Here is a 26,603-nt window from a genome sequence, read left to right on the forward strand (position 1 = left end):
TGTTAGAATTAGACACTTTGACAATATGCCGGTGATGACAGTAAAGAGAAAAGAACGATCCAACCGCATGTCGGCGCACGTGATTAACCGCTCACATGTGATTTTTAAAGCATTTTCCTCGTATTATTTCTGAACACATAATAAGACAAGTTTGTACAATAGCCTAATTAGTTGTAGTTCATGCATCTTTCCTGCAAAGATATTTAACAAGTGATTTGTTTAACATTTACATCATGTTGACAATTTCATGTGTGGTGCACTTGGAATAGAATTTTCTTTAAAAAGAGGGTTAATAAAGAAAAAGTTACTTGAATCATGTTGTAGTTACATTTTCAAGTTGACTAGTTAAGACAGCACTAATTATTATTAATTTGAAGTGTAATATTTCACAATATAACAGTTTTTACTGTATTTTCTATCATATAAATGCAGCTTTGAGCAGAGTAAGCAATCTCAGCTTATTTATCTCAATACAACTGCAACAATTTGAAGAATGAGATGAAAAAAAAAACATTTCATGATCAGAAATGATTCAATATGATTAAAACTGATTATTTAGCAATGATCTTTTAGCAAATATTAGTATTTTTTTTATAATTATAAGAGTATTGCTCTAATAGTTTAGCACAATGCTAATATATTATAAATCAATTGCGAGTCAAATATCCATCTGCTGTTCTTTTCATAAAGCAGCTTTTTAATGGAAAATCTACACTATTTCAAAAACATCTTTGAGTGCAACGCCCACATCTCAAAATCTAATCACCAACCCATGGATAGAACCAAGTCCAAGTTTTTCTTTTTCGATAATCCATTACACTGAAGATGTACATCGAAATATGGAAGAAAAGATCTGTCACTACTTGCATATCATTGTTAATTTAAGTTAGCAGCATTGCTACTTTCATTTAGTGACTCTCCTACACTGGTAGGTTGCAGGCAGCAAGGCAACTGGAACAGAGATTTATACTGCAGTTTCTGCGATCGTGCACATTCCTCTGGGAGCACGTCGTGTGACATGGTGAAGGTGTGTCGGTAATGAGATGCGGCAGTATCTGCTTGATAAGTGTGCACTGTAAAAATGAATCCATATATTTCCATATACAAATGGCTCCATGTGTGCATTTAAGAAACCACAGGCTGACACGGACTGCTTGCTACTATCCTGCAGACAGGACACCAGCTACAAACCTGCCAATCAATCACAGCACTGTCACACAGGTCAGGAAAGTGAGAAATTATCAAGGGGGAGGAAAACAGCATGAAAGAGAGAAAGAGAGAGAAAAAGGGCAAGCAACATGGGCACTTACATAATATTTAAGGCCATGCTTACAGTTATCATCCATCTTAGATGGTCAAATCACAAGAGCAGAGTAAAATTTAGTACATTTTGTATGTGTGTTGAGAAATTACCTCTTGGCTTGTCTTGAGTGACAGAGGGAAGGAGAGGCTCAGAGTCTCTAGATGGGCAAGTGACTGCTGTATGTGAGTGAGGGTGGAGTCAAAGCTGGAGGCGGAGTTCTCACTTCTGTCATCATTACCCTTTTTCTTACTCTTCTTGCTAATGACTTTTAGAGCCTTCTGTGCACGCTTCGTGATCTCCAGCCTGGCCTCTACAGAGAGCTAGAGATACAGAAAACACACAAAAGAAATATGTTAAATCTAAAGTTTTTTTTTAATGTTCAATATTTTTTTTATATCAGCTTAACAAATACGAAGACACCCTTTCCTATATAAAAGCAGCTATTTATTTTCATATACATTAAAATAAATGATTATAATATTAATATACAATATATCAGAGTGGCGAGCAGTGACTTTTTTAACGGGGTATGCTGAGTGATAAGACCACCCACCCATCGCTTTTAGGACACTCAAAAAAGACCACAGATGACAAATAAGAAACACCGTGGCAGGTGTCGATTTAAAAGTATGCACATTTCCTACCTTGTTTGTAAATGAAATTCATCTCCAATCCTTCTATCGTTTCAGTTTTTGCCATTGTTATTCGAATGCAAGAAAGATATAGCTGGTTTTCCAAGTAAAAACCGCCAAATAATGTTTACACGTCGTTAAGTTATGATACGTAATCAGAGGGTGGGGAGATGGGGGGATTCCTTCGGTCTATAGCCTATGTCTCTCTGCATCAGATAAATATTTTTTTTATTCACAGTGAATAGGAGTTAAAACTCCCACCCGTGTGACACTCCAATAACAGACCATGCAAAATACCCAAAAGTATTTAAAATATTGCAAAGTAACGTTGCAACCTTGCAAACAATAATAAAATCAGAGAAGGACTTCAGCTGTAAGCGACACGAGCATATGCAAAACAATATGATGTTTGTTATTATTACAATTTTATATAGCCCACATTTTTATAAACTTCTTTTTTTTTTTTACCGCTTAGGCAATAACGTTGACAGTAACGTATATCTTCAACATACGTTGTCTATGACCAAAAATGTAAGTTGTTCAGTGGACTTTTAAAATTGGCTTTGCTTGAGAAAATAAAAATATACAGCTAGTGTTTTTTTTCTTTTGATTTAGTCGAGTTGGTTTTGCATCAAACACAATGTAATTTTCGGCAATCGAGATCTGGCAGCAACAGCACATTTTTTCCGCTTGGGCGAGCGCTTTGCTGACAGTTTACCTCGCGCATTAAATCTGAGCAAATCACTGAGAACACGCTATAATCCTGAAGAGTCATAGCAACAGAGCGGAGGCGAGAAGGCTGCGGAGAATCCGCTCACCCGGAAGCAACCATTAACTGATGAAGATTTACAGAAAAATACTGCCGTTTGGCAAAAAAAAATTTTTTACGTACTTTTTCCTAACTCTTTAAGCTTTAAGTTACATTTCAAATGACAAGGGATCAATTTATAATCATGTTTATATGAATTATCCCGTGAACTTATTCTCTCAAATGGCCTGGGTATGCGGAGCATTCGCAGTTTATATGGACGGAACGCCACTGCAATATATAATATATAAACTACGATTACAACGTTTGGGGCCGATAAGATAAGTCTCTTTTGCTCATTTATGCACATTTATTTGATCAAAAAACAGTAAAACAGTGATAATGTCAAATATAATCACAATTTATAAAACTATTTTCTAATTTAATAAATTTTCGATTTTAATACACACAAAATAATACTTTAGAAATTATTAGAATAAGCTGAAATAGTGCTCAAGAAATGTCTTATTATTATCATCAAAAACAGCCGAGCTGTTTACTATTTTTGTGGAAACTGCAATACATTGCATTTTTGATGGATATAAAGTTCAAAAGAACAGCATTTATTTGAAATATACATTTTCTATTTCATTATAAAGGTATATAAAAAACCAATGCCACTTTATTATATTGACATTTTGGCAACACTTTACTTAAAGCATTTATGTATAATGACTAATAAAGGATTATTAAAGAGTTTAAAGCATTATAATTATTCATAATGTGCGTTGTAATATCTTGTCGTAAATAATTATAACCAAATTTAAAATGCATAGTGTAACAATTAATTGATAAGTATTATAATGTATTAACTGTGGTTACAATTATTCATGAGATTGTACAATGCATTATAAGGTGCATTACAAGGCATAATTAAAACGACTTTTTATAATCCAGTTATACATAAAGGCTTTAAGTGTTACCCACATTTTATTATATCTAAAGTAAATTATTTAAATATTATATGGAAAATATTTTCATGTATAAACCTGAAGTGAAACAATTGCAGTTGAATTTGAATTGATTTGTTTAGCACTTTTAACAATAAATATGGTTCAAAACTATAATTAATCAAAAATATAAACTAGTTTTCCACCAACCAACTGATTAGTGAGATTGACTAGTTTATCTGTACATCCCTATTTTGCATTCTGTTCAAAACGTCAGAAACGTCATGAAACTATCCATGAAGTTATGGATGTGGGAACATGACATGTTCAAGCAGTTTTTCATCATTGTTATTGTAATAAATAATCCCCATAATAATAGTGAATAAATCTAAATTCTAAATGGCTTTTAATAGTCACACAAAGGTGACCCAATATTGCAGAAACTACCCAGAATTGGCCCACAACCTAAAATGGAGAAACATGCTCATGCTTTTCTGCTTATAATAACATTCAGTCAGCAATGGGCCGTTATTCTGCTGCATATCTACTATTATAATCTCTAACAGTAATGTTGTCGCATAATTCGGTCTCATCCCATTTCTCATCCAGATTCATCTCGCTGAGAACACTTCACATGCCTGGATTCATCTTATACTGTTTACCTCCAACACTCCCCTCTTACGCTCTCCTGCTGTAATTTACATACACATACGTTAACTGTACTTACTCACGGTTCACACACAGTCTACGGCAGAAGCATGGCAGATGTCATTGGTTGTTTTTCCCTACGGTATTCTTGAGCACCAAATCAATGCCGCTCTCAACTTAATGGTGGGAGTGGGTGTGTGTTTATGGCAATGAGTGTTTGTAACTTGCTTTCTGCAAACTCTAATCATTATAACATTATATCAACATAACAATCATTACAATAACATCATCTGAACACTCCAGGGGCCACTGAGCATCAGCGATTAGCCTTTTGATTACAGAGGCTCATTTAGGATGTGTCTTTTTTGTATGCACGTGGATGTTTGACTTGCAGGCAGAATAAATAGAAAATGAAGCCATCTGTGAGAGACAGGAAGAAATGAGAGGTGCTAAAACATCAAACAGCACTTAGTAGACATGAACATGTCCAGAGAAGTCTTTGAACACACCATATACATAACTTATGGCATATACATGTGCATGTGTTGATTTGAATGATTCATGTTAATTGTACAACAGACTATAAACATGTCAATCTGGCAGTGTGGAGTCTATGAGAGCATTTCTGATTTGATGCTATTAAGTGGATACAATGTAGAAAATACATTAATACTCACTTTAAAGGTGCATTTTTAAATGGAAAAGGCAGCGGCAAAACATATATTGATTGGTCAAATTAAAACGTTTTTAAAAAAGTTAACATTTACATATTTATTTTTCAAATAAAAAATACATTTTAAATTTAATAAATTGATATGTAACAGTTAAATGTAACAGTAAAATAAACTATTCAAATGGACAAAAACAATTACATTTATTTGTTTTAAAACATTTGTTCAATATAACAATAAAAGAGTACATTAATAAATCCTTTTAATTGCACTTTTAAATTGCAATTAAAATATTTGTTTTAAATACTTTATTATATATTTTTTCATTTATTTATGTTTTTTTATGTAATACACTGATAATCAATTTTACATTTTTAGTTTTAAGTGGCCCTCCTAATCCTCCATTAAGCTGTCAAATGGGCGGAAAGCAAATACAAGAAGGGAATAATTGAAATGATCATGCATTTGACTGACTGTATTTAAAATAAAACCACAGCTATTTGCTTATAGATATAGATACATTTATAATCTTGTCTTGTACTCACTGGAATTTTTGTCAAATATTTTTTATGAGAGGATTTGAGAGGAGAGTAGAACTCATTTTCTGCATTAGACTCACCTTATTGGCTGCTTCAGGGGAAAAGGTAATGACATCCAAGAAGTTAACAGAATCTACAGGCAGAAGTCGGTCAAAGTATTTGGCACAGGTGTCATAGGCATGCAGGAAGTCGTGATCACTCTGGGGGGCTTTTTTCAGCACATGCTGATCCCCTTCCCAGAACAGTTTATGAAGCCAGGTGGCATGTACAGCACTAGAGGTAAGCTCTCCACCTCCCTTCAGGGGGATTCGAGGGGCCAGTTTGGAGATTGACAGGACATTCTGGCTGGTCAGTACCGGCTCCAGAGCTTTCAAAGTATCGGAATCCTCATCTGTCAACTTCTTATAGTCCAGACCTAAAGAACAAGACATAGCAACACATAGAATACAGGCTGGGGCTAGTTGTCACACTTTCTTCTGCAATTAATATTTTTCAGGATGGGTGAGTTCTATGTCTTTAATCAATTTATGTACAGGCACATACCTTTAAGCCTACAAAAAAGCTATTTTGCACATTATTCACCAGTTCACTGAACACACTGACCTTTTGTGACCATGCGGTCACAGTATAGGGGCAATCTGACACACTGGAATCTGCAATGTGAAATTTGAGAATACTTTCTCCATCTCTGCTAATCCAAAATATATTGGACATTTGTTGTAGTTTCAAGCTTTTATGTGGTTTCTATTTGTGTCAATATATGTGAATAGGTGTAGACTTGGCATGCCTCCAGGATATATCAAGTCAGACAGACTACATTACACTGACACACAAGGCCTCATCAGGGCATTAAATATTGAAACACCTGCCTCTGAGAATGGGCCCATCTCACGACAGGGGCCAGAAGGGCATTTAACACACACACACACACACACACATACATTCTAACAGACAGAGATGTGGAAAAAAAGGTGCTATCTCTCTCCCTTGGGTTGTGGCAGATGCTATGAACAGTCTTTACAGGACTGTCTGGGAACATGTATGCGACAGAGTGTTTTTGGTGCCTACTAAGTGTGAGTGTTTAAAAGGGAAGGTATGAGTTGAGACAGAAGAGAGTGTGGTGTGAAATCTCCCCTCCTGTCCTCTCAAAACACTTTCTCTAAGATTATCAAGTTTAAACAAGCAGACGTCATTAGTTCAAGAATGACGCCTTTTCAGACGTCTTATTTAAGGTACTTTTATGATATTTAAGAAGTGACACAAATCAACTCAGAACTAAAATATTTTAGTATAAGACCATGAATTATAGGCGGTATACTGTTCAAACGTTTGGCACTGATAAGATTAAAAAAAATAAAAAATAGAACACTCTTGCGCTCACCATGTCTGCTTGTAGTGGATTGAATATATGGTAAAAACAGTGATATTGCGAAGAAATCTTTAAAAAATGTCTATTTAATAATGTATGTTAAAATGTAATTAGTTCATGTGACAGCAAAGCTGAATTTTTAAAAGCCATTACTTCAGTCTTCAGTACCACACGATCCTTCAGTAATCATTATATTATGCTTGAAAACAGTTGTGATGCTTAAAGGGATACAGTAGTTCACCCAGAAACTAAAATTCTGTCATTAATTACTCACCCTCCTGTAGTTTCAAATCCATAAGACCTTCGTTCATCTTCGGAACACAAAGTAAGATATTTTTGATGAAATCCAAGAGCTCTCTGACCCTGCATAGACAGAAATGCAACTACCACGTTACAAGGGCATCATTAAAATAGCCCATGTGACATCAGTGGTTCAACCTTAATTTTATGAAGCTACGAGAATACTTCTTGCATCCAGAGAAAACAAAAATAACAACTTCATTCAACAACTGTTCTCTTCCATGTCAGAAGGACTATTTTAATGATGTCTTTACTATCTTTCTGGGCCTTGAATATGGTAGTTTCGTTGCTGTCTATGCAGGGTCAGAAAGCTCTCAGATTTCATCAAAAATATCTTAATTTTTTGTCCCGAAGATGAGCGAAGGTCTTACGGGTTTGAAATTACATGAGGGTGAGTAATTAATGAATTTTTGGGTGAACTATCCCTTTAATGTTTTTTGTGGAAACTGTGATGGATCTTTTTCTGGTTTCTTTGATGAATAGAAAGTTCACAAATACAGCATTTACTTGAAACAGAAATCCTGTGTATCATAATAAATGTCTTTACTGTCACTTTTGATAAACCTAATGCATCCTTGCTCCGTCTAATTTCATTCAAAAAGAAAAAATTCTTACCGACCCAAAATTTAACAGTAGTTCTCTCTGTCTCGCTATATATGTGTGTGTATGCATATGTGAGTAATTACTAACTGCAGGCACATGTAATCATATTTAGAACTAATTAATGGGTATGCGCACCAGTTGTGAATCTGGATAACAATTCACGTAAGTACATAACTCGCATGCAGCTATGAGTGAATGATCCCTGTTAAGTTTACCATTATCACCTGTTTCACATGCAATGCCCCAATACTGGAAAGAGAGAGAGAGAGAGAGAGAGAGAGAGAGAGAGAGAGAGAGAGAGAGAGAGAGAGAGAGAGAGAGAGAGAGAGAGGTAGCTAATGAACTCATTCAAACCTCACTCCAAGTCTCATGTACTTCACAATAATATTTGTTTTATCAGAAAAGAACAAAAATGTATTGTATGCGGTCTAAGTAACATTCCTCTATTACTTTCGTTGACACCCTCACAGCTCAGTGACCCATTTCCTGTTGCTCAGCTGGAGAGAGATGTGTCATTACATGGGACATTTCTGGTTATGGTGTTGTTTGACATGCTTGCAAGCAGGAGCGGATTTATCGCTTCATTTGTGTTACCAGGTCGGCTAGGTATTGATTGAATCCTCTTTTCTTTACAACAATTTTACAGTGATTTCACTGCCGGCTACAAATGATTTTTGCAACACAGGCTTTGTTCACAGTGTAAAGATTTAGTTTTCAAATCTGATCTTTAAATCTTATTACCATTTTGGAAGTGATGAAATCTGCTCCATTTGTTTACATTTTGGCTGTTACTCACCGACGGCGACGGCTTTGAGCTTCTTGAGCAGTTTGAGGTGCATGTCTGGCTTCATAGCAGACTGAGGAAAGTAGTTTGCGCAGCCGCAGTTCTCCAAAAGATTGAAGTAGAAGAGGAGTCGGAGCTGGTCTGTTCCGGCTATACTTGGGTACACAAATTCAGTCATGTGTGTGTAGAATGACTCTGGGTCTGTCTTTAGAGTCTCAAACAGGCCCAGAGCCTCCATCCTGTCCTTGATGTTTTTGGTGGAAAGCCTGAAGGAAGACAGAAATGAGAGATGGATGGAGATGCAAGACTGGAAGGTGAAAGAAACGAGACAATGAGCAGTTGTAACCAAGGTCTGTTGAAGCAGTGATCACTCAACCTTTGCAAATTGCTTGTAGAAATCAATTAAGGCAATGCACAGGCATCTTCCCCCCCAATTGCCCCCCGAACCAGATGAGGTACATTAAGGTCGTAGTTAATACGCTGTGATGGCCCACTCGTGCTGGAGAATTGATTTTGTTTAATCTAAAAGAACTCCGTCAAACTACTTAAAGTCCATTAAACTTTATTCACTGTGGTTTGACCACTTCCAGGACCAAAAAAAATTATAATTTTCAAGCAGTGAATTATAGCCAATGGCCAGCGTTTACTGACCTACCATAAATCTGATGTCAGGTTTGAATTCTATGGGTGTCATGTTTTATGTTAGCGCTGCTCTGATTTCCATAATTTATCTCCACGGTGACTTCATAAGCAGGCGTGCGGACTGGCCCTCCACCTTGCTCTAATTGAATGGCTTTTCAGTAAAGATAAACAGCTTTACTGCACCAGAGAAATATCCCATAGCAATTCTGATGCATGGAAATGTTTTATAGAGTTGGGTTATCAATAAATTACTACGCGAACCTTCAGTGACTGCCAAGTCCATTTATCCAGCAGGTCTGCTGATGCTATATGTGAGGGCGTAACGTGTGAGAGGGAAGGGGTTGGAGAGAGTCGTAGACAGAAAGAGAGGGAAAAGACATAAAAAGCACGCTGACTCGCAAACAGGACAGGAAATAAAAAATGGAGTCAGATAAGTGGGTTGCGCAGACCTCCACAGGGGCAGAGAAAAGGGCCACTTAAAGTCTTTGCTTCTGTATTTTCTGTTTGCACATTTTTAACATTGTTATTGGCATTTTTTTTTTATTGTTTTGGACAATGCAAGACAACAATCTGAAATGCAAGCAAGTCTATAAGCGAACGGTTGAAATAAAAGTGAAAGTTTTCAAATGACACAGTAAATTCTTAACATAAACTCCACTAAAATGCTGATGGAGGAACCTGAAATGTGCTAGCATCAGAAATACAAATGTCACAAATGAAGCATTTCTGCAAGTGAGTGAAAATATACATAAATAACTAAGTATTTCGCTGCTGTTATTGCTGCTAATTGCTTTCTTTAATGGATACATGAAACATGCAAATGTAAAAATGTATTTAATGTAAATCTCTGTTTTTTGTTCACTTTATGCATTCATAGGTTCTTGATGAAGTTCTAATTACATTTAGTGTTAAAATATGCAAAAAATACATGGGTGAAATATATGGGGGCGCAGCACTGCAAATTAGTTACTATAAGACGCTATACTTTCCCATTACGTTCTATAGAATATTAGAGGCATAAATCACGTTTCTATTGTTAGAACCATGGTGTCAGTAAGATTTTTTAAATGTTGATTTAAAAGTCTCTTATTTGATTAAAGGTACAGTAAAAATAGCAAACTTTGAAATATTACACATTACAGTAATTGTTTTATATTTTTATATATTTAAAAATGCTATTTTAAAGCTGAATTTTCAGCAGTCATTACTCCCGTAAAGAAATCATTGCAATATGCTGAATTGATGCTAAAGAAACACAGATTATTATGTTTTCACAATGGTGGCCTATGTCACTTTAGATCATCTTGATTGGTTCAACACCTATTCCAATAATAATAATATCTATAAAAATGTATTTATTTGTTTAATGACCAGAAGGGCACTTTTAGATTACAGAACCAACGGATTCGAGCCCCTGCGGCGTCCCAGTGTGCCACTGTTCTAGACAAAACGTACAGAAACATTCATAGAGTACATACAGGTCTTAACATTTGTGTAGGTAAACACTATTCCTGCATGTTCTTATTGTGTTACAGCTAATCATATTCAGCGTTAATGCAACAAAATGAGTGAGCTGCAGGGTGCATGTGGCCATTTGGACAGAGCTCAACACCTATCCATTGTCTACAGAGCGTAACCCCTATGGACCTTAACTCATGTTTAATGGATATGACTATACTGGCTGGAGGCACGATGTCCTGGGGCCAGAAAGAGAGACAGAAAGAGCAATGCAGAGAGAGGAATGCAACACAAGCTGGAAAACAACAACAGGCCAGAACAAAGTGAGGAAAAGAGAAAGAAGATAGCAGAGACAAAACAGGTAGGACAGAAATTACAGGAAGGAAATGCGGCAGGGGAGAGATAAAGAGGGAAAGAGGAGCCTCTGACTGCAGTCTGCTTATTAACACAGAATAACTGCTTTTAACAGGATCAATACTTCACTAAACACAGCAGCCATTAATCCTGTCTCCTGCTGCAATTACAAACCCAAGAACAGATAAAGGGTGTGTGTGAGAGACACAGAAGCAGAGGCTGAATTCAAACTGAATTCTTCACTCAAGGGCAGGCTGAGGCACTATCACTGACCCTTTTCAATATACAGTGGGGCAAAAAAGTATTTAGTCAGCCACCAATTGTGCAAGTTCTCCCACTTAAAAAGATGAGAGAGGCCTGTAATTTTCATCATAGGTATACCTCAACTATGAGAGACAAAATGAGAAAAAAAAATCCAGAAAAACACAATGTAGGATTTTTAAAGGATTAATTGGTAAATTCCTCTATACCTATGATGAAAATTACAGGCCTCTCTCATCTTTTTAAGTGGGAGAACTTGCACAGTTGGTGGCTGACTAAATACTTTTTTCCCCACTGTATATGTACATTATTATAAAAACAAATAGTTACAGTCCTCTAATTTGATTGGCCAAGTGGCGTTCCAAGGGTGCGGACAGAGTCCAACAGCATACAGGGTATAACTAGGCTACAAACGTATGTGTGCGCCTCCATCTTTGGTTGAAAATTAGTGCAACCCTCAGCTTAATGAATAAAATGGAAAAGAAAGCAAAAAAGGCATTTAATGCCAACAAAATATCTGTCCAATTTGAAATAGCAATTAGAATCTGGCTCGAAACGCATTCGGCTATAGAGGCTAATGCATTATATGGCAGTCAGTGTGGGGTCTTCTACTGAATCAAGAAAATTGGAATAAAAACCCATTTGAAGCCATTCATGCCGAGTTTTGTAAGAGTATCCTCAGGGTACACAGTGCACCTAACAAAGCACGCTGGGCAGAATAAGGTCAAAACCCTACAGTATATTAATCTGCATTAAAAAAGGAACGAATGGAAATATCTAAAACTGAGTGACCTCAAGTACCCTATTCAAGCTCCTAAAACCCATTAAATTAATTCTGAGAAGAGCCCATTCAGGTGGCCCAAAGCATGACTATGACTGAAATTACTAACAAGAACCTGGCTTAGCCAAATGATCAGTGCACAAAAATAAACTGACTAAAGCAAACTGCAATGTTATTTGGCTCCAAACTGAATATATGACAACAGAGTACCTGAGAAAAAAACATGACTTGGTGCAGACTGAACAATCAGGCTGGCATCAAGGGAAAATGGATATAGACAAAGCAGGTGTCCATAGAAAGAAACATAATTTTGAACTGACCATCTGTTCTATGTAGGATTCAGGAAACCTATCCCACAGTTTGTCCTGATTACTGACTGCTTTAAAGCTCACATACAGTATGACAAAAGGGTTGAACTCTTTCACATTTCGAGTGAATATGTATCAATAAATCTGGCCAAAAATGAGGAAGACGCTTAATAGGCCAAATTACCTATTGTAATAAAATAAATCTAAGCATTTACATAACTCTGCTGTGCCTTGGGACATAATAAACAAAATCAACCACCAGGGAAAAAAAACCAAAGAACTGCCCCTTCTCAATGCATTTGAAATAGCATTATATAACCACATCATATGCAAATCATGGAAAATGAGTAAATAACATAAACGATACAAAATATGTGTTTACAAGTCCTCATCAGTCAGAAAAGCCTATTTGCTGACAAATTAGCAAACAGAAACTGCAATACAATAAAACTTTTGAGTAATTGAGTAAAGTTGCTCAAACTCCCTCTGGTGCCATTCTCCTTTGATAACATCTTTGATGGGGGGAATTTTAGAGATTTCATGTTCTACACAGAGCTACGAAAAAACCAAACCAACAAAATAAAACAGAAGCCTTGGGGATGCTAATGAGCATGCAAGGACTCTCACAGGCGAAAAAAATGGGTAAATAAGTAAATAAGTTTCACCCAAGCAATCTGTACTAAATAAGCAAAGTCAATGAGTGCATGTTTATGTGGAGGGAGGGAGAGAGAGATTCAGGGTGATTAAACCCGGTGAGAGATGGAGCGGGAGTTGATTAGACCAGGCTTTGAACAATGATTCAGCGACAAATTTACCATGCAGCGAGCTCAGGAGAGGTGGCACGTTGTTTGTGTGTGGATTTTCAAAGCTGTATTAAACTGACTGCAAAACTATTTAAAAAAACAAAGAGCTTTCTAGCCTTTGCTACTAAACTGTAGGTCTGGAAAATCGCACAAACTGATTGCCTGGAAGCCAGTCTCTGCAATCGATCCGTGCAAACTTCTGTTTGCACCTCTAGAGCGCAGGGGTCGCAAGGTTCTGACCTGCTGGGGGCCTTCACATCGAGGAAATAAAAACTGTTACTTGTGGAAGACATTGCTTCTAACTGAGGTTTTGCAGGCTCATTTCTCTGAAAAATTGTTGTGTGTGCAGTAAATCTTGAATGTGAGAGGTGCTAAAGTCTGCTGTGTGTGTGTGTGTGTGTGAGTGAGTGAGTGAGTGAGTGAGTGAGTGAGTGAGTGAGTGAGAGAGAGAGAGTATGAGTGTCTTACCCGCTCTCAGTGAACAGAAACTCAAGGTGCGTCATGAGCACTTCCCAGAGAGTGATGCTGTACCGCAGAGAACGAGAGATCCCGTACACTCATCCAATGTCCTAGATAAACAGATAGAAAGAACAGATTAAATGAGAGACTGATAGAGATAAAGAGGTAGAAAGAAAGAATTATAGATAGAATGACAGACAGACAGACAATGACAGAAAGATAGATAGAACGTTAGAAAGAACGAAAGATAGATAGTTGGATAGAACGTTAGAAAGATAGATCTTACAACATCTGCCAAGCAACAACAAAAACAGCAAAACCCACATTCCCCTGTTTTAGCACCAGCCACTGTAGCTCCGCGGTTTTAGTTATATCATAGTCTCAAGATTCTGTTGCAGTTCTATACTTGTTTTTCCATCCGTGGCTCTTATTGCCTCATGTATTCAGTAAATCTTTAGTAAATCTTAGATAGTTAGAATTTCAATTACATTTTGAATTAAACTCTTTTTTTTTAGAACACTCAAGCTTCAGGTTTTAATTAGGTAAATTCAGTGCCTCAATCTTTCCAATCATGGTCAAATAGGCAGCCCATCAAAGGCCAGGTGTAACATATTTCTAAAAATCCAGACCCGTCTTGCTCTGAAAGAATGATTTGATCCCTTTTCTGGCTGCTCTTGTAAATCAGATCTGCCCTGAGCTGCTGGAACTTCATTCTGCAGTTCCTACAGTAAGTATTGGACGATGGCAAATCTTGCTAGACCTTAGTCACCCCAGATCTGTGATTCCTCATAAAACTGAGTCTCAGGCTCCGTAAGCCAAAACTCTGGTTTGGATCAAAAGATCAATCCTGAAACATGAGCTTCTATTCCAGAGACCAGCAGAAAGTCATATTCAAAGGACAGCCAGATTAAATGCTGCAGGATGTGTGTGTCATTCTCTTTCAACTCTGGACACATTCATTGTGAATGCCAAGCATCTGCAAAGTTGTAATCTAGGCAAAAGGTCACTTCACAATGTTCTGTTAAAGATAACTTTACCATTAATGTAAAATGTGAAAAATATTAAATAATCAAAGATGAGCAGCGATATCCAAATATATACAAAACATATATGAAATAAACATAGACCTTATTATATACATTCTCTCTTGTTCTCTTAAAGTTCACATATTTTACACCTTTCTGGAGTTTTATTTTAGGTTTTGATGTCCTTAAGAATATATATTTGCGGTATAAGTACCAAAAACCATCTCAATATATTTTTACAGCTCATTTCTCAGGAGCTCTGCTGAGAACAGGCCCCCACAGGTAACTTGGGTCACCCGACGTCACAGCGCTAGCTGGAGGCAGCAAAACAAAGGGGAAACTGGAGGCGGCCCATACAAACCAGCGCAGATTCAGCTACATAAGGAGCTTAAAATATCATCTTGTTGTGATATTGGGTGCCAGAATCGACATAATACAGCCTTAAATTAGAAATTTTAATCGCATATCTGCTGCCACTGCCGGATAAAAAAACCGACGACAGCTGTGGTTAAATGCGATAAAACAAGCAGACTGGACAGAAACGATAGTCAAAAATGCTCGCATTTGCAGCGCACACTAATTATCAGAAAAGGTTCAATAAAGTATTGTCTTTTGTTGTTATGGGCGCGTGTACAGATTTCCTGCCATATGTCCATGTTTCTTGCATCTCATTACTATGTCGTGTATGAAATAATGTCTGTGTGCATGTGTGTAAAACAACAAACTGACAATTTATATATAATCATTTGTAATTGTATATACATTGTTGTGATTAATTGTGGCTGGAACAATAATGTAGCTGTTAAAAATAGTTGCCTGCTGAAATATATCTTCATCATGACTAGATAGACACGGTGAGTTTGTCTTTACTATACACGTTAGATGTGATCCACCTCATAGTAACAATCCTGTCAGATCGTCCATCCTTTGAGTGAGAGTGTAACATTACAGGTCGGCCGATCTGGTTTCGGGGTTAAAGTTAACATTTTGACATGTTTCCGCGATGTTGTCTGGGGGTTTGGCAAAAGGAGAGTGGGACTGTGGACGGTGCTCGGGGTGGTGACTGAAGGCGGTGACTGTAGTTCTGACGTCAACTTTTTACGAATCACAACGGTTCGTGAAAAATCACAGCTACTTGATGCAGGCTGTGTGCATTTTACTGACTGTTTTGAAACTTATATGGTAGTTAAATAGCACCTAGACCTCAGTTATCATGAAAAAAGCCAGGAAATTTCAGTTTTGACAATATGGGACCTTTAAGGTCACTATATACTAGAAAAAGTAGATGTTTTTTTGCATAGTACACAGGCACACAGTACTTACTCCGCCAGGCCCAGAATAGTCTCTTTCTTGTACTGGTTGTCGCTGCTAAATCTCTGCACATCAACTCCACGGCCGAGTCCCTGTAGCACCTGAGCTTGAGGTAAAATCTGGCAGTCTCTCACTGTATAGTCTCAATTGACTAATCAAGGCCTGCAGTTCCTCATCTCCCCAATCACATCCAGCGTGGTCTGTCACATGCTTGGTCACAAGATGAATAAGCTCTCTAGGATCAGCCTACATAGAAACAAAAATCAATGAATCAATACTGTTAAAAAAAGCAGTGAGTAAGACTGCAAAAACAGTGCTTAACTATGCAAAGTAGAATCCTACTTGGCACATTCTCTCCATGAAAATGAATTATACAATGACATCACGTATACAAAGTCTTTGACCAAAACCAACTTATTCAACCATAAAACATTCTATTTCCAGGATTAAACTAAATTGTGAATCTCAGATTCATAATGTGGTCTCACACTTCTCGACCTCTACAGTATACAGCCTCCATTACTACTGTACACTATTGTAATCGTTATGCTAAGTAAGAATTTGAATTCAGTGTAATCTAGTTTGCCACGAAGAGAAATGAACAGGTTAAGGGCCTTGACAGAAGAACAGGATCTAGAATGATTACTCACTAATTTATATGGAAATTATTACAACAGCATGTCATGAGTGTGACAACAGACTATGATAATGGGAAGCTGTGTGGGATTGTGTATTATTGAACTTTGATCATTAAACAGCACGTGTTTTTAGCTGACAATACGGCAAGTATAAAAAGACAGTTCAGAGGTAAAGAACAAGGTACAAGAAAAGAGTAACAGAGCACAACGACAGACAAGCGTGTTAAGGAAGATAAAGCACAGAGCAGGATAGAAGGATGAGAGAGATAGAAAAGACAGTGGAGTGAGAAAAAGACACGAGGAGTGGTACCTAGGATGAACTAGTTTTTTTAAATTAATATTAAATACAAGGCAACACTTTAGTTTAGGGACTAATTCTCACTATTTACCAGTAGCTTATTAGCATGCATATTACTAGCATGTTGGCTGTTTGTTAGTACTTATAAAGCACATCAATGCCTTATTCTGCATGACCATATTTTAGATCCCTTAATATACCCCATTCCTAAACTTAACGGTTACCTTACTATTAATAAGCAGCAAATTAGGAGTTTATTGGAGCAAAAGTCATAGTTAATAGTTAGTTATTAGTGAGAATTGGTCCCTAAACTAAAGTACGACCAAATGCAATTTTAAAGACAATTGAAATGTACATAAAATAAATAAATAATTATATTTAAAACATTTAAATTTACATTAGATATAATATTACATATATTAAACACCTACAGTATATATTACATTCAATATTGTTTATAAGCAGTAAATTAATTTAGTGCAAAACAGTATTGTTTATCCTTACAATCAAACATTAAACTTTGTTAAATGTACCATGAGCTGCACAGACCCAACAATATAGAAAATTATTAAATGACAAAAAAACTGAATTTTATATTCTAGATCTTCAAATTTTTGTAATTTTATGTGTTTTTAGCATTTCTTTCTATTTTTAGTATTTTTAGTACTTCAATGTAAACTGGTTGCCAAGCCAACATTCACAATTAATTAATTAATTAATTAAATTTATTTATTTATTTATTTTATATTATATATAGATGTTTTCATATAATATTTATATTTTATTTTATTTCAAATAACTGAAATAATTTTTTATTAGTTTTAATTAACAATATCAACACTGGTTTATCCTCACTGCAAGCATGTCCTGAATGTAGTCTGTCAAAATATAATTTACCATGTTGGCATCTACTACTCTGGCTACTTCTACGTGAGTATAGGAGAGCATAAGTCTAAGTGGACGTCCATGACATGCGGAGTCCCACAAGGCTCAACTGACACACGATTTTATGGTTAGCTGCATTTAAAATATTTTCCCCCCTGCTGTCTGTGACCAGAACAGACCTGTGACTCATTTTTAGGTCACCGGTTGAGAGCCACTGATCTGTGGGATGCAGAAACGAGACGTGATGGATGGATACGGCAAGCATTTGAACCCCCTCTCCGAGACAAGCTCTTTCATGATGAAACATCTTTATCCAGCTATTCCCTTTCTGTCTCGGTCTCATACTTTGCCTTTAGAGAGTGACAATCCAACCACAAGCAAGACTCACCCTGTAGCTTATCTGTCAATTCCCATCCATCTTTTGCTCTTCCTGTTGTTCACACCTGCCCTGTGTTATGTGTGCATGCAATCGGGTTCTCCGCGGGCCCTAGTGCACATGTGAACTATAATAACCGACCCTGCGGCTGATGCGCTCGGAGATTCAGGCGGGTTTTAGATGGTAATTACCTCTAATGATGTTAAAAGACCTTTTTGGACGGGTTAATGTGCGAAGTTCTCTGCATATTTGCATGTTTTTAGTCTGCAGTGCAGTAAAATAACAGGCTTATCGCATTTTGCATTCGCATCGCATCTATTTATGCTAAATGTCCACAGGTGTGTGTACAAGAGTGCAGAGGTGGCCGGTTTAGTGCCTCTCCGTAGGGCCTCAAATATAATGCTTGATCATTCATATTTTACGATTACAATTTTTTGAATCGCAAATCAAAATAATGATAACTGCGGCATCTAAAAACACTCAAAAGGTTTGGGCGGAAAACTAGTGCGTGCTTACAAACACCTATTTAAATATAATGGGCACGCGGGTGGGCTGAATACGTCCTTGTGTGTGTGTTTGCTGTAGGCTTTGATGAACGGTTGTGTATTCGGTGGCTTGCTCTCACCCTGACAATTATGCTAAACAGCGTTTTGATTCCTTTTCTCAAAGACAGAAGCGAGCAACTTGGCTTCGCCCACCAAAAATCCAGCAAGATGGGATAAAAAAAAAAAAGGGGGATTTGTTGTAAGAGATTAAAGCATCGCCTACTAATGCTTAATGTGTAAAAAGAAAAGGACCAAAAAAAACAAACAAACAAACATGCACACACTGTAGTGTTAAAAGGTACATCCATCAACATCAAATAAAAGGCTGATCACCGCATCCTTGCTGGTACTCAGAATGCAATATTAAATTACAAGCTTGCGCTGTGTATGACAGACGCGGCACTGGCTGTAAATGCGTCAATCAATAATAATGTGTTTATCAAGCAACAATATCTCTGCAAGTATATTTCAAAGACCAAAGGTAGTCATTTAGCTGTCGTGCCATTTTATAATCATCCTGGAGTCCTGTCTGTTATTCCACATTAGCGAATGGATGCGTGGTACAGTATATATGGGCTGGTAACTGAAACTTTGGCAATACAAACCCTTCGGGGGTGATTCATGAACTAATGTGTCCTGAGCAAGACATTTAACCCTAGACACTTGATGGAGATTAGGGACAAAGCAACAGCGGCGGATAGGATGATAATGCGGAAAAATATGACAGAAGATGGGTTTATTGCACATCTTTAATTCATTACTTCTTCACTATCATTACCAATGATACTGTGTGACAGATTAGGTAATAAAAAGTCATGTTTTATCAAATAAATCTATTAAAACTGAATCTACTACAGAAGATGATTAATTACAAATAATAGTTAATGGAATCCGAGTAGTGATTTTTAATTATGATAAAATTAATTGATATAATAATTATAAAAATTTATTATGATATTATATTATTACACATACACACACTACTGTTCAAAAGTTTGGTGGCAGCAATATATATATATATACACATATATATATATATATATATATATATATATATATGTATATACAGCATAGCCTAGGCTTTTTTCAAAGATCTAAAACTCAAAGACTAATTTGATGAGAATGTATAAATGTCCCTTTATAATTTATTTTTGAAAGTGTTAATTAATAAAGTGTTAATTTGAAAGTGTCAAATTTAGCAGAACAGAACCATGTGGAGCAGAATTTTCAGAATTTTGGACAAAAACATCAGTTAGGTAGTTATTAGTAAATTAAGTAAACTAGAACAAACACAAACTACAATTCATCAAAGGCTAATTTACCTTTGTTTTAAACAAAGATCCATCTAAACTTAAGTAACTTCAAAGATCGCAGATCTTTTCTTTGGATGAATAAAATTTAATGAATTTATATATAATGAATTTCCAAGAATGCACTACTTTCATTTAAGACATGCGCTGCTTTCCATTTCAACAGACTCAGGAACAGAAAACAACACCGGTTACGGGAGAAAACACTTGCTCACTGTTAGTAGGGCGTCACAGTACAACATGATCACAGACTCATTCCTACACGGAGAACATAATTATGCACTTAGATTTGAAAGAAACATCTTGTCGGGCTTAATTTGCAATGCAAAGTCAGCGCACCGTTTGAGATGGAGCAGAATTCATCCAGAAGCCCGACTGCACGCTCCTACGGACCTACTTACTTTCAATAACAACACGTACATGTGCTGCCTGTGATAGTGATGATGTCTGAGGGGGATCTGCTTGGAAAAAAGGCAGAGGAAGCAAAGGAAAGCACAGGGATGGATGTGTGACAGGCGAGAGAGAGATTACGTGTTACGTGAGAGAGAATGAGGAGGTTTAAATTAAGAGAAAAGGAATGCTAAATGGATTACCATAAAAGAAATAAGTGGAGAGAGGGAGAGAAAAGGCAAATGAAGAGACAAATGGATAAAGACGATGCGAATTTGAAGAGGTACAAATGGTGGGGGCGTTTGAGGCTTGTTGTACAACTTGTCTGCTGCAAGACCGTTTCCTTCAACAAATATCAGCAAACACGAAGTGAAATGTCACTTGGAAAGAGAACAGATGAAAATAAAACACACAGAACATCATATTCTTTCTCTTTCCATCAGCGGTAATGGATTTTCTCTAGCATTAAACCAATGCCACACAGAGGTACATTACCATCCATTAAGAAGAGTGTGTTCATGTGGATGTGTGAATTGCCATACGGTGTACAGTAAACAGTGGCCACTTATTACCTCAGCTTTCCTTTAAAAGAAAAAAACATTCTTAGTGCACATGTGGGCAGCATGTGGCTGTGGATTCAGAGAACTGTAACCTTGAAAAGATCTACGAACAATCATTTCCTTCCATTAGCTTTTGTATTGCTCTTTACAGGGGCAAGCCATTTAAGGTTTCCAGTTCGGACGTCAAAGACATTGAAAAAAGGAACAAGCTTAAGTATATATGTTAAGGGTCTGTCATTATTTTATTTCCTGCCGAGGTGCATTCGAAACACAGCTAAAAGGACATCAAATGGAACCAAACAATAGACTTGTGACATGCATTATTTGAGTGGGTTTCGTTTATCGCACACTCCTGGAGCAGCCCTGGGATTGACTGCGGCGCTCAAGGGTGAAACAGCGGCATGGGATCTCAGTTCACGAGTGCTTTAACATTTCTTTTTTCTTGTCCTTAATACAGGCTCACTAAGTGTGGTTTTTGACTTGAGACATACAGTATAGTTTGGTCGTCATCGCAGCTACACTACAGTACAAAAGTTTGGGGTCAGTAAAATTGTTTAAAGATTTTTAATGCTTTTATTCAGCAAAGACATATAACCTTGAAAACGACAGTGAAGACATTTATGATGTTACAAATGGTTTCGATTTCAAATAAATGCTCTTCTTTTGAACTGCATATTCATCAAATAATTCTGGAAAAAAACAATTTTTACTGTTTCCACAAAAATATTAGGCAGCACAACTGTTATGAACAATGATAAGATACTAATAAAAAATGTTTCTTAAGCACCAAATCAGCATATTAGAATGATTTATGAAGGATCATGTGACACGGAAGACTGGAGTAATGGCTGCTGAAAATCAGAGGAAAAAAATCCACAACAGGAATGAATTACATTTTAAAATATATCAAATAAAAAGTTCATTTAAATAGTATAATATAACATAATATATAATATTTCACAACATTACTGTTATTACTTTTTTAAAAATCAAATAAATTGAGCCTTAGTGAGCATAAGATGCTTCTTTCAAAATTGTAAAAAAAAAAAAAAAAAAAAAAAAAAAGTCTTATTGACCCCAAACCTTTAAACATTAGTATAATTATAGACCACAAAAAGAGAAGAGTTTCAGAAAAATCACAGTAATTTTTTTATTTTGTTTTTATGTCCCATTTGCGGGCAAGGTTAATAGTAAGACAAAAATAGCTAATTTTTAAACTAATTTGAACTCATAACTCATTATTTCCCCAATTCAAAACATTTAAAGGGATAGTCCACCCAAAAATAAAAATTCTGTTCCTTCAAACCAGTATGACTTACTTTCTTCTGTGGAACATAAAATAATATAATTTGAAAAACATCTATTTTTTGTCAATATAATGAATGTCATTGAGGTTCACTGTTGTTGGACTCCACTGTTCTTCAAAATATATTATTTTGTGTTCCATAAAAAAAATAAAGTCATACATGTTTGGAACAACTTGATGATGAGTAAATGAGAATTTTAGGCCAGGTAAAATGCCATTTTGTATACTGCACACTTGATCTTCCTGCAAACAGTGACTTTGTATCTGTGATTTTTGTGAAACTATGACAGAGCCACAGCGCTGCTTTATATTTTTCACACTGCGATATAATTACAAGAACATTTCCTTGTGTTTTTTGTCATCCAACCTGTTCAGCCCGTAGCTAAGCAGAGAGCTGATAACTAAGTGACAGCTCTCAGAAAAGAACTGTGAAAACAAACACAGACGGGTTTCAAGCTCACAAGAGCAAAAAGTTTAATGACTTGAGTTCACAGAATTAGCTTGCAGGTCTAGTTGATTAAAACAAAATGTCTTCAAACTGTCAATCTTGTGTCAGCATGCGGCCAAGTGTTCACTGAAACTTTGTCTAAATATTCAAATACCAACTTCCGACTCATCATTTTCTTTCCGTATTTGTCTCATTTTTTAAGCCATATTTTGTAAAACCTGTTAGAATGTAAATTAAGAAAGCCAGAAGCTGTGAAACATTTGTATGTAATGTCTTTGAGTTTGTGTCGACATCCGACACAAATTGACTTGTGCACTTCTAGGTTTTCCTTCAAATTCAGTGCAGGGATCTATGCTTGCATATTTCACAAGTTAAAGTCTCAAAAATGTAGGGGAACAGTCAAAGTTTAGTTTTTTTAATGAGTGTAACATTAGTGTTACAAGCAGACCAGAAGTTGCCCTCCCTGAAGTCGAACTGGGGAAGAATGAAAATTGAAAGAAGCAGTGTGAAATGAGTCACTTTTTCATGATTTCCAGGATGATTCCGAAGTTTTGAACAAATATAAAAAGTTTCAGTCGGTGTAGAGGAAAAAGAAAAATTCACTCTGACAGCACTTTCCACCAATACAATACACTAGGTTGTCCATTTATTGTTTTTATAATGGATTATTATTAAAAGCATGATTTTTTAAAAATTAGTAATTTTATATATTTTTAAATGTTAATGTAATCACTAGAATAATTTAAATCACAGTGTTCTTTTTTAAAAAAAAATTTACTGTTCCAAACTTCCATGTACAATTGCTAGACCATAAAATAGCTCATTTAATATTTAGTTTGACCTTCTGAGGTTGGCAATCAACCTTTTAAGCACTTCTTTGCTCAGACTATTTGTGAAAAGTGCCACACAATTCTTACTGCATTACAACCATCATTACAATTACAGTTCTTCATAACCCCATGCTTCACATCATAAACCTGTTCAACCTTCAAGTCTTGATGTTTGCTCATAATGCTTGATTAATGCTTGGTTTTATGAAGTGTCAGCCAACTAGCACATAAACGCTGACCTATGATGAGGATGCTAGTGCTCATTGTAATAATGTGTTGTTTTTGTGAGTCCGGTGGTCAAGAAAAACACGGTGTGAAAAGAGAAGACAGAGACAGTGTTCCTTCCTCGTTAACTAACAACTCTTAAAGTGAACTGAGAGGAGCATGCATCATTATAACAGAGAGAGAGAGAGAGAGAGAGAGAGAGAGAGGAAGAGAGGAGACGAGACGAGAGTTACGAGAGGAATGAGAGGGAGAGATGCTGTGGTGCAACAGAGGGTGAAAATGAAAGATGGAATTATGATAATGGAGGGAGAGAGTAACAGGAAAAATGAGAAAAGAGGCGTGCGGAGAGAAGATGCAAAAATTCGCAGGGAAGCGGTAAAGTGCTGTCATGTGTAATGCCGATAAACCTGAAATATAACAAGAAAAGAGGAAAAGAATGACACCACAGGAGCTGTGTAAAAGAGACAGAGGTGGAATGTGCAGAGAAATGGGCAAAACAAAGAGAGAGAAAAGGCTGATACCGTTTTATCGGTCCGTTTCAAGGTGAGAACTTTTATTGTGTCGCTAATGAATTCTGTTCTTGACTCGTGTAAGTGTTTTGGAAACTTGCTAAAATGCCAGATAAAGAAGAATGGCTGTGGAATGGAGGGTGACAGAGAAAAGTGTATGTGCAGGCTTACCCGGTAAAGCGGGCTGCACTTGTCTTTAAAGCAGGATGCGAGGCGGGAGTAGATCTGAAGAGAGTAGTAATATGCGGCTAACAGCAGAGACAGTGCTGATGGAGGCTGCTTCTCAAAACAAGTGTTAGCAACCAACACCTGAAATAGAAAAAGACAAAAAGGTGCGTTCACACACTACGTTCACACTGCACACTAATCTAATTTGGATTCTCTTTAGGAACACCATTGCATATACAGTACTGTGTTCAAACCACTGACTCATTCACTACATAGCGTTTTTGGACACTTTGATGCAATATTGTGCACTTTGTGTGTTATTATTTTTACAAAAACAAAAGTATTTTCGTTAACCAAAATAAAAACTAATATTACTAGGCAAAACTAGGAGACTAAATTTCAAAACATTTCAATGACCCAAAAACTAATTATTTATAAATTAAAAATGACCTCAGATTAATTTTAGTTTTAATAAAAAAAAACTTTGGCAGCCCTAAAATGCTAAAATGAACTAAAATTAAAACTTAATAAACACACTAGAAAACTCATACACAATAGAACAAAGATTGAATTACTAATATACAAATGTAAAATTTGAATAAAATGTTCAAAACTATCACAATCCTGGCATGAAGTCACAAACACAATGCATCATAAACGGCGAACTACATCTGGATTGGATCGGATTGCAAACATCAGATTTCATTTGTTATAATAGTTAATCGAACTTACAACCCTAAAAAAATATTTTTTATTTGAAATAAAATAGAATATTAAAACAATTTTTTTAACGTTCATTTTAATGTAATGCACTAAATAGGGGTATCGGAACTGACAAAAATCATGATATTCAAATGATGAAAAAACGTTATCACGTTAATTAGGGGTAGTATTGGTGATATTTAAAAATGAATAGCACACATGCACGTTTTGCATGAAAAAATATGAGGAGCCTCAACACATTTAAAAATATTTCATGATTTCTATAGATATCGTGATAGATTGTTTTTGTGAATTTTTGTTTTACTATGATAATCGTGTAGTTAAAAATCTGATATCGTGACAGCCCTAGTAGTGAAGTAACAAAGTAAAACTGAAATAAAAATGAATAAAACTATAAAAAATAAATATAAAAAAATGAATAATTTAAAAAATACTAAACCTTTAAGTAAAATGAAAAAGAAAATAGAAAAAAAATATTAATAAAACTATAATAGTTACTCAGTCATACTAAAATAACATTGGTTCAGACCACAAAAATCTAAAGAAAAAAGTTTTGCTCCATTAAAAAAAATGACAAAAGTGACAAAAAAAAATGGGCCAAAGGGACGTTTGACACTTGCAGTAATGTCCATAATAATCAGGATGAGTACTTTGAGTGACTGCATGTCTCAGAAACTCAACCCATGAGGACCATTAAGGCTAAAGCAGTAGAGGAGGACAATGGCCACACCAACTGCACATCAATTTCAACCCAGCTTCACCTGATAATGAACAGAGGCATCACCAGGGACAAGCTATCAATTTTAAGCCCATCAAGATTTTTTTTCAGATGATTTCATTAGAGCATTAAACGATCTAGATCAGGAAAATGCAATAATACTTTGAAATGGAGGCCCTGGACATAACAGGACAGAGGCTAACTGGTATTAGACTTCATATTAGATTTTTAGCGACTTTTAAATTGTTTTATCTTTCAATACTGCACACTTCTGGCTGCAGTGAGAGAAACAGTTATGAAAAACCATAATCTGAGGCACCAGAGCTTAAGCATGCCCTGCTGCACACACACACACAGTCACAGAGAGAGAGAATCTGCAAATAGAGCAGTCAGACTCACCTCAGGTAGAGCCAGTAAATAGGCCAGGGCGAGTGTCATATCTTTGGGAAAAGCATCACTGGCCAGCTGAAGGAGCACTGTGGAAATGACAGAGGAGATGGCGAGAGAAAAGAAGGATGAATATTTCAGAGTTATTACTGCAGAGAAGCAAGTCCTTGCTGTACCGTTACATGACGTGACAGAAGAAAAAGAGAGAGAGGAAAATGAGCCGCTATGGCTCTCAATGGCAGCGTATAAACCTGAAATGTGACTGTGACAGCAATACAGAGAGTATGACGCAGATTCAGACCAGTGTTTCCCCTAGGTTTATGGCTTGGGGGTGGGTG

At 36.3% G+C, this 26,603-nt stretch overlaps 1 pseudogene; it reads right to left on the reverse strand.

The window, feature by feature from the left end:
- The window catches only part of LOC107555605 (neuroblastoma-amplified sequence-like), a 197,259-nt pseudogene that overhangs the window by 61,079 nt on the left and 109,577 nt on the right, over nt 1–26,603 (reverse strand).

This window comes from Sinocyclocheilus grahami, unplaced genomic scaffold, assembly GCF_001515645.1.
Source record: "Sinocyclocheilus grahami isolate Dianchi unplaced genomic scaffold, SAMN03320097.WGS_v1.1 scaffold540.1, whole genome shotgun sequence".
NCBI classification, from domain to species: domain Eukaryota; kingdom Metazoa; phylum Chordata; class Actinopteri; order Cypriniformes; family Cyprinidae; genus Sinocyclocheilus; species Sinocyclocheilus grahami.